Consider the following 15,611-nt stretch of genomic DNA (forward strand, 5'->3'; position numbering starts at 1 on the left):
AAATATCTGCCTATCCACACTGAAGCAACATACACCATTCCAGAGAGATACTGTATGTACTGTACAGCGTCTTCCAAAAAATATGGATACAGCAAAGTCTCGAGGCATATTCCTGGAATGTTCTGATTTCAATGTTTTTAGCGTACAAACTGGTTTTATTCTGATATGATCAAATATATGTATGGAATTACCAAAAAAAGTATACTACAGTATATTGTCAATATAAATCCCATTTATAAAGCAAGAAAATCAGTTTTAACTTTGCTGTTCCTATACTTTTTGAGGGTACTGTATAATAGGAGAGAATGTACGGAGTCACTACTCTACAAAGAAAGTCCAGTGTGCTTCAACCCTCCTGTGACGAGATACCAATTGATCTACTCTTGTATCTGTAGTCTAGAAAAGATTCCTCCTTGTGCAGTGGTTTGGTGAAACAGCCCACAGGGGGCTATCATTAGACTGTGAACCTCTATTCTACTGTGACTTGAACTGTATTTGAATCATGGCCTAGAGAGATGAAAGCCTATGCAGGAGATGAGAATTAATTATCTTGGAGGAAAAGATGGGGTATGGGGTATGGGGTATGGGGTAGCAGTTGGTACAGCACCATGATCGCAGAATTGCAAGTCGATCATATTTTGTAGTAACTAGTCTTTCAGATGGAAGTTCTTTGAGGGATTTAATAGTCGTCAAAGAGGGAGATATTTTAATAACTGAAGTCTCTGTCAAAATCATTTTGTACATGTGGTGCTCAATGCAGTAGAGTGCTACTGAGGTATTGAAGATTGACTGTTTGTGAATCTCCCTATAAGCACTACACGGCACACAGTAGTATTTCTAGAAGTGTCCACATGATGAAAGGCATAGTTTTAATAAGGGCACTAAGACTATTAGTATTTCAGAACAAACAATTGCAGTAGGTCAGGAATTGAATCAAATTACACACCTAGAGAGCCATGGAGTTTTGTTGGAGAGGGAATATAGCACCCAATGTTCAGTTTAGTAAAGGTTAGAATATCAATCCCCTCTGATGCCTTTAAATTATGAAGCACATTTTCAGACATATCGGCATGTTAGCATTAACTTTATTTTACAAAATCAATGAATCTGTAATTTCATAAATGATCAGTGCTGGGCAACTATATTCAATTCCAGTACCTGTGTTTTATACTTAGCAGGTGTCCTTATCCAGAGTGACTTATAATTCATATATATTTGCTATAATGCTAATGAATACTTGATGAAGATGTTTTCAATCCAGACTTCAGTTAGTCTTGAAATTATCTACTGTATAAGCAGTAAAGAAACGAGGGGTTCAAAGACAGGAATAATTGAGAAACTCGTGCATCCACTGTCGACTGTGTTGATTGAGATGGATGAGATGTTAAGTGTACTTGCTGCCCTTGCAAATTAGTACAGCAGCCCATTAGTACAGCAATTCTGGCCATGTGTTTGCATGGAGACAGTTAAAGTGCTGGCAGCAATATGGTCTGGAAAGGGATCTACCAGGATGGTGGCATTGATCATTGTATTTTCCTTATTTTTCCCTGCCTCTTGCCATAATCACACCAGGCCAGTGGACTTCTTAGGGTTACCTATGTAACAGGGCTCATGCTTTAAGCCAACTATACAGCTCAAGGCATTCACCTCTGTAAGCAAGGCAGTGTAAAACTCTGCCCTGGCAGAGGAGCTGGTCTTGTGGTGCAGTAAAAATTCATTGCTGGCTAGAAAATGGCACTGCGTGGTTCTTAACCTGCTAACAGGAGGGATTGCCCAGCAGTGGCAGGGAGAGCTGAATGTGTTACACCTGCATGACCACATGCCTGTACAGAGATCTCCATTATTTCTACTAGGCCAGAAAGGAACTCCTCCTCTGTCTATAATAAAGTGGTGTCAGTGTTTCTTTATAAGCAAAATGCTATAGGCATTCTTTCCTTACAAATGTTATTGAGTCTTGTGTTTCTATTTGAAAATAGTATTGGTGGACTGATTTTGGTCAGAGTTAAATAATCATCTAAATATTTGACACGTAGGGGTGAATGCTGGGTTACATTCAAGCACTTGGTTATTTGTCTGCGCCATACCAAGGGTAAGACATTCTAACTCTTTTTGTCTCCCTGCTTCTGGAAAAGACAGGGAGGAATAACTGGAAAGGCAAGATGCTTTCAGAACGCTTGCTTTTGAATATGACAAGCCATGAAATGGCCATGCAGAACCTGTTCTTTTGTTAGAGTCCAGGTACTCTAGCAATGTTCCCATTCTGCTTCAAGTATTCAAGTATATTTGAAAAATTCAAAGTTTCAGGGTAGGTGCAACCATACCCCCCCAAATGTGGGGAAAAAGTCATCTATTTTTGTGGAATTATACACAGCAATGGAAACATTCTTGTGAGTTTAATACTGTGACGTGAGTTTAATACACGTCTTTATGTAAGACAGCAACATGCTTACACAATTTGTGGCTCACAGATAAGCAGTTCAGGTCTTGGGCAAAAAGACTCTCCTGGAATGTTGTTTTTGCAGGGCTGGCTATTCCATATTAATATGCTGCAATTGCACTTGGCACAGCTGTGCATAGAAATTAATATTACAAATCTGTAGAGGGTGGAAATGTGAGCATTTGACATCTGAAACAGTTTATTTTCTCTATTATATTTCCTTACAGGTACATGAATACATACTGTACTTTGAACAATCGTTCTTTGGCATGTATAATAATTTAATTTTTTCTCAACTCCCCAGTTCACACCAGGAACTGTGGCATTGTGGTCTGGTGGTTAGCACTACTGCTTCAGAGCTCTTGGGAACAGGGTTCAGCTCTAGACTAGGGTGCTCTCTGGATGGAGGTGGCATGTTCACCCTGTTTGTTCATTCAGCAAGTGCTGTTTTCCTTCCTTGGTCCTTCAATGCTGGCTACAGTATGTTCACTGCTGCCTCTAGATTGTCAGTGTAGCACAGGCTCTTAGGAGAATGAGCGTCTTTCTGATAATGGATGGCCATTATTTACTTTGCTTTCATTTTTCTGCCTGAGGCTTTTGGACCACAGCAGTCATTCACTTTTTAAAGAGCGTTTTATGGATTTATTTAAAGCATGAAATGTTTAGCAGGTGCATAATAATTCTTCAGTTCATTTTATGATGTTTATATTTTGAATCCTAACATTGGAGGGCAGGACTTCTCCTTTTCCTTCTTTACTTTTCATTAAAAACTGAAATAATTTGACTGTATTTTACCCAAAAACCTTATGATACTGCCAGAAAAGTCTGCAAGCCTCATTGCCTATTGCCAATTCTATTTTTCAAACCAGACTTGAGCACTTAAAACATTTGTCAGATTAACTAGGTCACACATCTCTTTCTGCCTAATTTGAAAAAGGCCAGTGTCAGCTATGCTCTTTCACTGACTTAACCACTGAAAATTTCACTCTCTACTGTTTGTGGAAAATATAACAGCCAGCTAAAACTGATATGAATTGCCTGAATAAAAATAGTGTGTAAAGCACCATGAAAACTGAATAGGTGGCAACAACATTTAGAAATGCAGCAGTGAGGATGTGATTTGGTTGTGCTAAAATGATTAAGTAAATATTTCACAATGCATCTGAAGGGATGAAGTTAAGTTGTGTGCAAGTGAGACATTCCAACATGACATTGTAACCAGTTTTCAAATACTTGTGCACATGCGCATTGTGTAAAGTATATGTATTCAGAAGACATACTTGACGATGTTTTAAACACATTAAGTAAGAATGTTACAAAATGCCAACAAGGAACATTGCAGCACCGTTTTGCTAATTCTGGCTGTAGCAACATTGTAGGGAATGATTTCACAATGTGCCCTGGTCTCTGCAACTTTGCATTGCCATAACAGTTTCTGTACAAAACTGCAACTTTTTATCATGTTGTCTCCATGTTATTTGGTTAAAGACAGTGCACCTAGCTCAGATTTCTGGGCTATATCTCATATAGATAAACAAAAGAAACAGCAGAGTAAAAAATATGGTAACTATATCACTTAAGTGACTTATAAACTTCATTATAGAGTAGTAATAATGCTGTAGTACAGCACAGACCATACATTTTACCATGCTGTAATGCTTCGTGCATACCAATAAAAAAGCATAGGCTGAAAACATGGAAAGTAGTCAGAAAAGTCAAATGTTGTCCATCTGTCAATGTGTATGGATTGCAAGCAATTTGAAAGGCAGCACATACACTTTGTATCAGCACTCCAGTGGGGATAAACTGTATCCATGTACAGTATAAGTATTTAGAGCTGAGCTAGGTTAGAGCAGCAGCCTTGGGGATAAGGCACAAGCCTGTCGCTTCTGTGAGCATTAATGACTTGCGGCACTTGTCAAAAATAAACCTCCTGGGGGTCCCGACCCTTGGGTCTCCGGCTGAAAACCCTTCTGGAGAGCCGTCGCTTCTCCTTCTGTAGAGGAGGCTCAGGCCGTTTAAAGAACTCGGCATAAACACTTCTTGGAGGCCGACAGCTAGGAGGACAATCCACGCACCCTGGCTGTGAAGCGAGGCAATACATTAACCCACTGGGAAATATGTACCATTAGCTTCCATTACTAATGAGCTGCACATTCAGGCTGGAAATAATGAAATCCATTGTTTCCATGCAAAAGCCCAGCACAGTAAAATGTTCAACAACTCCTACAGGGTTAGCCATAGGTGCCTGGGATATTTACAGCTGCTTTATGGATCTGTATTCCATCGGCCAGCCACAAAATATTCTCTTATTACAATAGATCCTGTGCTCACACACACACATGCAGACACTCAGACACACACTGGCACAAAATGTTTGCTGGGATTAATACTACAGCCAGGAAGGTTTCACGAACAAGGTACCAACCAGCAGCTCTGAGACTCATCAGAATTCACAAAAACCAACGACACACACCTCCATACCTTACACCTAGGCCGTGTCTCCCTCCTTGGCTTCTGTTTCTTGTTTCTTTCCTGTTATCCTACACCATTTCTGGGTCTTGTTCTAGCCGACAGCCTTGGAATAGACTAGGGAGAGAGGAGGAGCTGGAAAAAAAAAAATCGAACATGAATTAGCATTCCAAAAGGCATCATGTGCCTCTACGCGCCAATAGAGAGGCGAGCTTTTCCTTTTACCACTCCTCCTACCCCCCCTCCCTACAACACCCCCCTCCCTTCACCCCCCTCTCTCCTCCTCCTCCTATAGAACGGTCGTGTCAGGTCAGTAGTACAGCAGGCCTATGCACAGTCTCCATGGCAACACAAAAGGATTTAACCCTTGCTTGGAATTTTATGGCTTCTGCCTTCAAAATGGAATTTGGCTGAGACTTGTGACGTTGAGACAGAAAAAGCAAGAGCTGCGCTATAATTATAAAATGTAAAGACCTCTGTAACTGTACTGAGGTAATTCCATGAAAAGTTTAGAATGTATCAGAAGTCCTTTGTAATGTAGATGAGAGACTTACAGCTTTAGGTGCATTTGGTCAGCCGCATAAATCCCTCTGTTTTAAATACCTTAAATCTTTAATATAGTCTTTTGTTCTTTAACTAGGGCATCAATTTCAGTCATTTTGTGCAATGTTAAAGCACAAGAAAACCTAAGGGACAGGTTTATTGGAAATGTAATATTAGATTTTCCATACAACTTCCCCTGGGCCCTAAAGCCCATAATTAATTCAAAATGTGTTTACAGGAAATTTGAAAAAGCGGATGGGTAAGTTTGGTCAACATTAATAAATAAGAATATTAAGGCCTCAATAGAATGCTTGATGTTGAAAATTAATCTCTCAATGCCCAGGACATTTTAAAAAATATTAAGGTTATTAGTGCTTCTCACAGAATTCATGCCCATGAAACTTGTGAAAAGATGTACTAAAGTAGTTACTGCAATTGCTACAAACTGCAGTTACTGTACCTAATACACGCTAATTCCCATGACAGTCATGGGCATGTATACCATAGGACTCTAGAGGTGCAGTGTCCAAAATTACAGATGAGAAGCTCTTGCTGAGTGTCAGGGAATGTTAGAAAGTCTTAGTGTGGGTTTTATTGTATAGACAGAATTACCTGGGAATGTAATTCTAATCTGTATGTGCTAAATCACAGATTCCAATTGAATTGAGTCAATAGATTTATTTGGTAAAAAGAGGCATTTAGCAGGTGATGTCAGCATCTTACTTGAATAAGGAAGTTGATGATTAATCATTATTGGTATGCCTGCCTCTACCCTGCTGACCAGTAAGGAATAGATACAGCAATGTCACAGACAGTGTCTTAATCAGAGTTTGGCCGCATGTGCAATCTGGAATTGGATTGAAGTGTTTTTTATTTTATGTCAGAGCTTGAATCATCATCTCAATGAATTCTATGAAGAGGAGTTCATTGCAGTGGAAGTTCTGCACACATTTCTTGGGGAATCTGTTTTTTATTTGTGAAAACGATATCCTTTAGAAACGGAAGTGTTTCTATAAACTGTTAACCTTTACCCGACCTTACACTGAAAGACAGGGGACAGCACGGAGTAGTGGTTAGGAATTTCTAGCCAGTATCAGGGGGATCTTGGATTCCAAACTTCAGTGTTATTTGTCCAGTTTACCCAGTTCACCCAGTGGTACAAGTGGGTACTGGCATTGCTGGTACAGTAAGTTAACCTGCAATGACAAAGATGAGAACTTTAATTTGAGTCCAATTCAGAGGTAGCATTATTCTCACAATTAACCTAATGTTACAGAAAGCAGGATAAGCTTAGGCCCTATAAACCTATGGCTATGTTGTACTTCATGTTCCTCCCTTACAATTTAGATCTTTACATATGTTTTTAAATAAAAGATCTGCCATTTCATCTTGGGTTCATGATAATGGACAATATACTTTTGCTTGAAATTAAACCATATTGGTATTGGTATTCTATAATTGGTATTGATTATTTTTAAATTGTCCATTTTCCTTATTCTTTGGGAGCACAGCCTCTGATCCAAATTATTCAAGTATAGCTATCCAGATTACTTGAGCTGTTTCTGGAGATAATTTTGTATGTTAGATGATGATGATGATGATGATGATAATAATAGAGAGTTTTGATACACTAAACTCATGCTTTAAAGATTATACTGCACAAGCAATTCCAGATTCTTAAATCCCAAAATCATTGATACTTTCTGTCTCTGATTGGGATAATTTATTACTTAATGGAAGCAGTGGGTGCCAGACGCTTCACAGTACAATGAATCGGAATTGCAATGATTTGTCTTTTTTCTTGCAACAGTAGTTGAGCATCATCAGCTATTAAAGCATGCTGTACTTGAGCAATTTATCATCACTGATTCACATGTCATGTTGCTGTCCTGAGAGGACCCTCTCAGATCCCACAGGTATTGAGCTGGAGCAAAACACAATCTCTCTTTGGTATCCCATGAGGAGCTGCAGGCCGCTTAACCTTTGACCTTAGTGAGCCATTACTATCACAGCAGCAGTTTGAACCACACAGGATTTAGTTTACTGCTAACATGTGCCTGTACTTGTAAAGCAAACATAGAGAATTACTGTAGATCCTAATGAGCTTGAGGGGCCAAAAGGTAATTTCTGAAAGGTGGCTTTTGTGATGTTCTGATTCAAATCAATGCCCCCGTTTTCCTTGAGTGTCAGCATTTTTACTTTTTCTTTCGGTGTGTCAGGTGCTCCTGAAAACTAGACATTTCAGTGACTGAGGCTTCTTGTAAGAGAAAAGCAGTCATTCCAAAATGGGAATTAGAGTAGTCACTGCAAAGAGAAGCTTGGTTTTAGAAATTCTCACTGAAGAGTTTGTATGCCTCTATAATGATCTTCACAAAAAACTGCTGCACCCCAGAATGACTGTTTAGACCATGAAACCAAATACAGCTGTGCCTCCTGGTGTTTGTACAAATGCCCTGATGCAATTTGACAAGAAGGCAGCTTTATAAAACTGTAATACTCAGTGTTTCGAAATAACCAGGTATTAGCTGACTTACAGTATGTGACTTATCACCAGGTCAAAAATGCTTGAACTGTCTGAGGTCAGCAAGCCTCCTGTGTATTGAAAATGTTGTGCATCAAGGCTTGTGCCAAGTCGCACTTCATCTGCAGTTTGCAGGATATGTATATTTCTGTTAAATGAATTATAAGTAGAAGAACAAATTTTATGAATGTTTAAAATAAAGACACCATGTAACCCTGAGATGTTACCATATACCTTTGCACAGTTATTGTGGTTTTGTTGTATAACATGGTTGCTGTTGCAGTACTGGTCGTTCAACTAGTGCTAATAGTTTCTAACTCTTTCTTAAGAAATCAGTTTCTTACTGATTCTTCAAGTATTATTAAGAAATATTATTAAATAATAGTAGTGATATTATCAACCTCATAACACTAGAACATGTGAACATATGGCCTTGTTAACATATACCCTTCTCAGTTGCTAGGAGACCAATTTTTGCAAAAAAAACAACTCATAGCGATATGTGCCAGACTGTCCATCAAGGGGGGCGTGGGTTCAGAATACCCCCTTGTCACTAACATAACGCCTCTCGGCAAACGCCACCTCACCAAGTCACAATGCATGCAAATTTATTCAAATGCCAAGGCTCTGGGCCTCTTCTGAATGCAAGACAGTAAATGGCAGCACGATTGCTCTGCGAATGGGGAGATAAACTGAAGGTGAGATTTCAGTGTGTCTGTGCATCGGTGGAAATTTAATCTGAAGTTTCATTTTTAATTCTGACCATAGTGTGATCAAAGTAGTAGCCCGGTGCTTGTTTTGGGGAGCTACTCACAAGCTATGTGGTTTCTTCTTGGTCTTAATACCATGTGTCAACAATACAGGCCCAAACAGTTTTCAGACAATTTGACATTCTTTCCTGTATGAAAGCCCAGGTTGACTTAAAGAAATTAGCAAACACCTCACAGGCCAAGTACTGTGCTATACACAGTGTACACTGCATAGTCCAAAGAGGAAGAATCAGAAATGTGCAGGGGCAAATCAAGAACAACTACTGTGTTGCAGCTGTAAAATACAGAATTAAGGCGATAATTTGTTAATATACATCATTGGTTTTTATCTAAACCAACTCCCACTGATTTATGAAAAAATGTATTATCTTCAGATAATAAAGGGTTTGGAAATGAATCCAGAGCCTGTGAAGTTCAAAAGAAACTAATTGATTGTTGAAAGAATTGGCTGAGACACACAGGTGTGTACTGTATAATGAGATAATTAAAACAAGGTAGAAAATGGCAAGGGATTTGCAAGAAATGCTTGTGCTGTATGTTTTTTTTTACTTTGCTAACAGTTTCCTCTTGTTCCTTTCTGGGGTTATATAGTTTTTCATCATGTGTACTTTATGTAAGTGTGATGTTCTGTGAAAGGAAATTAAATCTGCATACTGTACAGAAAAAAATCCTTTCTAACACATTTTAAGGTGTCAAGTTGCGATCCAGATTATCTGTGAATAAAATGCTTGTTTCCATCGTAGGTTGCCTAGTAGGTTGCTGTTCTTTGTTTTTACCTACATAAACTGGCAGAAGTGTGGTCAGTGACCATTTTATTAAGATATCTTGAAGATATTACATCCCAACTTTGTTGAGACTATCAATTAGATTAGTCAGTATTCAAAAAGTAGTTGGTACCAAATGGATTCTGCATGATGTATAGTTTGTAATGAAGTATACTGCTGCTCTTATGTCATGTTATAAAGAAAGTAGAATTAGGTTTCAGACTCCCATAGACTTCACTATACAATAGTTTTCCATTAATTTATAAAGCAAAGAATGACCAAAAGCATAGAAAATATGTGTGTTGCCACTTAAAATGGAAAAGACTGAGTGAACAAGCTCTGAAGATAAAGTTTTTGTCTCACAATGCTGTCAGAGTTTTTACACAAGCACTGAACCATGGTTCTTTTCATGAGAGTTGAACCAAGTTCAATTTAAGGGTATCTCAATCTCCATCCATCATTCCTTTTTTGGTTGGAATAAGACACATAAACAAAAGTTAGTGTGATATGGCATTGAGGAGTAACAGCCAAGATATCAGCAGCACAATCACACCACTCATTTTAAAGCAAATACACTCAAAGGGGCTGAACACTTGCTGGACAAGTGCAGGTAGGTGTTGGGCATACCCAGAGTGTATTTGTGATAGAGAGTGTCAGGAATAGTCTTCGTCTGGAACATTCGGAATGGTGTTGTATATATTCTAAATTGGATTACCTGGTGTGCTACGTTATTGAAGGACAAGAAACTATTGTCCCTGACTGCATTTCAATTCTCTGCCCAATAAAGATCATTAAGAGGTGTGTAGATTTAAAAATGTTATAAGTCATGCCGCAGTTTACAGAAGAAAAATACATACAATGGACACAGAAGTTATTAAAACATGGCAGTGCATCATCATCTTGACCACACCACACGTAAATGAGTTAAACATTATCTTGGAAATGAAAATACAATTCCCACAAAAATTCTGACTTTTCAATGAATTAAGTAATAAAAAGAGTGTTTGCTGGCTTGGTTTCTTTATTATGGATTGCCATGTATATTACGTTCTGTGCCCCAGAGATCAAATAGCATATCTCTGGCTCATTAGTGCCTGCTCTCTACAGAAGTATCCCATGGCATAGAGAATTAGTTTGTATATGGAAGCCTCAGGCACTTATGAATCCCAAGAGAATTGTCAAAAGAAGGTTGTCTTAATATTTTGTGAAATATTTTCCCTGAAGTGGCCAATATCTTCAAAAACTACAGCCAAAACTGAGAGAATGCTGGAAACCTACTGCAAGTGCTAGTTTAATTGCATGGTCTTGCTTAAAAACAACAAAATGCATTTATCTTTACTTATAACTTCTTAATCCTGTTTTTAATTGCATATTTAAATAGTATCATGTGTCTCCGCTTGTGATCAATATAAATTTGACTTTAAAGTTTTAAAAGTCATATACAGTGAACAGTAGAGAATGTAAAAAGTTTAAATATCCATGCTTACTCTTCATCTGTATTTGTAGAAAGAGCAACCTTCCCTTAGTTTCAAGTTATAGAGCTCTGCTTTAAGCGACTTAGATTTGTGGATGTTTTGCTCTGTTTTCCAGGTGATTTCCGACTAACATAATTTGTTTTGATCCTCAAAAGGGACAATCTTGATGAATTCAACTCGAAGATTTGCTGTGTTGATCTTGAATACTGTATATGCCACCATTTAGTGTCACAGAGCTACAGTATGTACACCTTTGTAAACGATTGTCTTTTAATCTCACTGTGGTTGTGCACCATGGTGGGATGGTGGCATCCTGGCTCTGCACTGCTTTTTTGTTTAACGGAATTATGGGTAATCAGTCTCTGTGCAATCAATGGCAATTATCTGCTTATAGTACTTGATTTAACCATTTTCAAATAAAAATTATTTGAACATTATAGCATAAACTAAAGTCAAGGTTTTATAATCAAATTTTAATAAAGTATGCCATTTTAATAAAGTTGGATGCCAGTTATATATTAATTTAGGACAGGATCAGTGGATTTGGTAATAACATTATAACACTTTGTTTCACAGTGGCTGTTAATTCCTCTTTCAACACGTGTTTCTTAAAATAACTCAATAATGATTCTGCAAAAAAAGAAGTTTGTAGTGATCAACTGGGAGTGGGATTTCTTCCAGCTGATGTTTATAATGGTATTAGGACAGAGTGCCTTCAGACAGTGGGGGAAAACAGCATAGGCAGTCCATGAAGAACTGTCTAAAAATGAAGTTGATTTTAACCCATTTGCAGCAGTGTGTAATTTAAAATAGATGTGGATTAAGGTAAAAAAAATATATCATCAAATAGTTCAAGTGATAAGAATCATAAGTGATAAGACACCCTGGAAGTTAATTGTTCAGGCTGTTCAGTAATGTTTAGAAGAGCACTTGGCTAACGGAGAATTTGACAGAAAACATTCCTCAGTGCTCTGCATAATGAATGCACCCCAGCTCTTTTCTTGCAAAAAAAAATGAAGCTCACAGTGACAGTTTCCCACTTCTCCTCCAAGGTGAGATGTGCACTTGTTTTCTGTGATGTTCAAATCATTTGGATATAGAAAAGGCATTATGTTGAATAAGTGGTCAAAAAGTATAGCTTTCCTGTACACTGCAATTTATTTTCAGTATAAGATATCAGGAACAAAATAATCTAGCAATCTGGCTGTTGGCATTTCGTGTTTTTTTTCCAAAGGTACAAAATAATAATGTTGTTAATTATTAACTCCCTGTTTATTAAGCAGCTTGTGCAGAGGATGTCAATACCACTACCAAAGATACAAAGAACTGAAATCAAGAATAAGTGTTGCTCAGCTCAAGGCTTTAAGAGGCATTATATCTTGATTTGACATAGTGAAGATGCAGAGAATTTCGTGGTAAAAACTCATCCCTGTCCACCCATAGGACAGAATGCTTTTACTCTCTTCCTTTCCTGTTTCCTGTAGCTACATTTATAGTTTCCTGCTGTCAGCGCGTCTGCTGTGTCTTTTGTCTGTTAATATATCTGAAATGGGCAACAACTTTATTAACAAACTTTAAAGAATGTACAAATCACATTCTCCATGTGGTTTCTTCACTGCAATAATGCCTGTGATGCTATTACATCTTTTGTAATCTCATATAAATTGACTTTGGTATCAGTTTGTATTATTTTTACTTTCTGCTGCATATTGTTTCCCTGTTTAGAGTTTGATTTGGGCTCTTCAGTAAGAAAATTGCAGACCCTCATGTGCCCTCTGTGTCATATGCCAAGAATGAAAAACATGGGACTAACATCAATGCTTTAATTGCTTGTGAGCAGTTTATTAAATTATAGGTTTAAGAAATGAGTTAGCTGGGGCTATATTTGGACGCATTTATAAAACGCCTCCTGGAGAAATATTTTCATCCCTTAATGAAGAGGTCTGTCAGAGGCTAAACAACATCTCCTATGAAGAACCGTTGGCTTTTCTACCTGTACTGCAGAGAAAACTAGATTTATGGACCTCCAATCCTCCAGAGCTCACTGCTTAGGCCTAATGGAGCTGATTTACATAGAAAACCACGTGAAATGAATGGATAAAGAATGGGAGGAGGGGAAGTCTATTCCCTAGAAATTTGGAGCATCCCATTTTGAAGTAGGCTTTTAATGGCATCCCATTATAATATCTGGGATAAAAGGAGCTCAGAGCTTGGAATGGGCCCTGGAGGTAAGGATACATCACTCTTTATGTGTCCCCTGTCTTCAGCAGAAAAGGACTCTGCTTTGCCACTGTTCCTTATCAGCTGTAAACGCCTTGGCGTAACTGTAATTGCAGCTATAAATTCAGATAGAACACCTCCCAGACACCCCCCCCCAGCTCCCTGCACTGCTGCACTAAATCAAGTGGCACTTTGCACAATAGGGATAGCCTCTAATCCGAAGATAATGTAGAAGTGGGACTTGGAAGTTCTTATACATCCAGACTAATATATAATCTTTATGTACTCTCTTATTCTGCCTTTGCACTGCAGACTGTTAGGGTGAAATTGCTAGCCGTCCAACTCTCCTGCCTTTGGTGAGTCAGGGACATTAATATAGCAACTTTCACTATAACAGCATTTGAGCTTGTTAATGTTTTTGAGATACAGTACAACAGCATTGAAATTGTTTCACAATTTGTTTGTGAGTTTGCACTCACATTTGAATTTATTGATGTAAATTTATTTTTCTCAAGTTTTATTTTGTTCCGTTAGCCTCTTCTGACTGCTCTTCTTTGTCTTGGTCGTGGTTTTCACTCATTCTATACTATGTAGTATGGAGATGGAGCCAGTATTTTAGCATTTTTCTTGTAGAGGAAATTAGAAATAGTGTAGTTAAGGTGACTATTTTCTGCCTGTGGTAGTGTTAATTTTTTACTTCTTCATAAGAAGGTTGATGGTTAAATGCAGTGGATTCAGATACAGCACAGTCCTAATGTAGTTCTGTCCCCAGCAAAATCGATGCATGAAGTTTACAATACAGCTTGGGTTCTTTGGCATGTCTCTGATTTATTATTTATCATAATAATAAATAATTCAAATATATTACAATTCCATTACCCATGGTATCAAGATACCCATCTACACCTCTGATCAACATTTATTTTAAGTTCCTGTTTTGAGTTTCCATTTAATTCAACCAGAAGAGTAAAGTGTCTGGAGATCAGTTAATCTTCTGAAGAAGCACTGTAATGCCCATCTGTTTCACTCTCTCTGTTTGTTGAGGCTTATAAATTGCTGTTTACCTGGTGCTTTGTGGAAACATAATGAAACCTCCATTATTAATGGTAGGGCTGATGAAATATTGATGAAAAAATAAGTCAGCTTTGTCCATCAGTCTACTTGACACGGAGACCAAATGCTTCTCACAATCCTTACTGGCCGATACTTTAACTTTCCCATTTGAGGATGCAAAATCTTGCATTCTGTATTGCAGAGGAACAGGAACAGACACTTTGTTGCATTTGTGACACACTGTTATACAACATCAAATCATTAATCAAGTATTGTATGTACTGTATCACACGAAAAGCTGGCAGTGGTATTGCATGGTGGCTTCCTGTATATTTCGTGATGAGGACAGGTTACATCATGTTTTCCAGATTACTGGTGTGTAATGTTTTATTGTTCTTTAGTTCATTTTCATATCAAGCCACAGAGGCACAGTGGGACAATACTTATCCTGGTTTCTGAGCATTTAAGCTGATGAGAGGGCACATGAATCTCACTCCACTGGACAGGACACTGGTCAATCACAGGGATTAACCCAGCAATGCTGGTCCCTGCTTATACAGCTGGGTAGACTGGAGCAACTGGAGTAAAATATCTTGCTCAAGATATTACAGTGGTGTCTGCAATGGGAATTTTGAACCCACAGCCCACCAGCTGTGAGCCAGGGAGACTTATCCGCTATGCTACACTGCCTCCCGTGTTGTGAAAAAAGAAGAGTATAGATTTCGATGTCCTTAAATTAACTGACCAGGGACCTTCAGCACTGCTTGTATTAGTAGCAGAGGAATTTACCCGCTGTGCGTGTAAAGGCTAACTTTGAAAACTCTTGAAAAGTCTGAAATGTCTGGCATTTGTTGCCTACTTAGTGTGCGTACTATTTTGAAGTTAATGCTCCAAAAGAACCATTGCGTTTTAATCAGATTCCTGAAATGTGCTTCGTTCAGGAGGGACTTCTCGTCCTGGGCCAGAGCAGTCAAGTGACCTCATACCCTCCTCAACCCTTCTGGGACAGGCTGTGTGTTGCAGTATCAGCTTTGTGATAATGGTAGGAAGGGTGTATAAGAGATCACCTCATTTGATTCATGAGGCAAGAGTGACCTCAAGGATCACTTCTTTATACCTTGGTACATTTCAGGAACAATAAGTGATTCGTTTGTGTTGATGGAAGGGTTTGAAATGAGTATATGAGTATGGTTAGAGTTAAGGTTGGAATGCTTAAATGCATTCAAATATGTCCAGAAAGGTAGAATTCATTCCAACAACAACACCAGCTAACTGCTCCCTCCTGACCTCCTGTGTAAGTTCCAAGTACAGGGCTAGCGCACAGAGCAATGGAGATCTGTCCAAGGGCACAAGACA

The 15,611-nt window shown here is 38.4% G+C and overlaps 1 protein-coding gene across 2 annotated transcripts in view; it reads right to left on the reverse strand.

The window, feature by feature from the left end:
- LOC148817518 (polyhomeotic-like protein 2) overlaps positions 1-5,059 on the reverse strand; it is a 91,815-nt gene extending 86,756 nt beyond the window's left edge. The window contains exon 1 of one of the 2 annotated variants that reach the window (XM_088938081.1): positions 4,922-5,059. The gene's annotated coding sequence lies outside the window, so the exon portion shown is untranslated. Of the gene's footprint in view, positions 1-4,913 lie in introns of both variants that reach the window. The other variant, XM_088938082.1, reaches the window with a different exon arrangement.
- Positions 5,060-15,611: the final 10,552 nt, after the last annotated feature.

This window comes from Atractosteus spatula, chromosome 20, assembly GCF_055471065.1.
Source record: "Atractosteus spatula isolate fAtrSpa1 chromosome 20, fAtrSpa1.hap1, whole genome shotgun sequence".
Classification (NCBI taxonomy): domain Eukaryota; kingdom Metazoa; phylum Chordata; class Actinopteri; order Semionotiformes; family Lepisosteidae; genus Atractosteus; species Atractosteus spatula.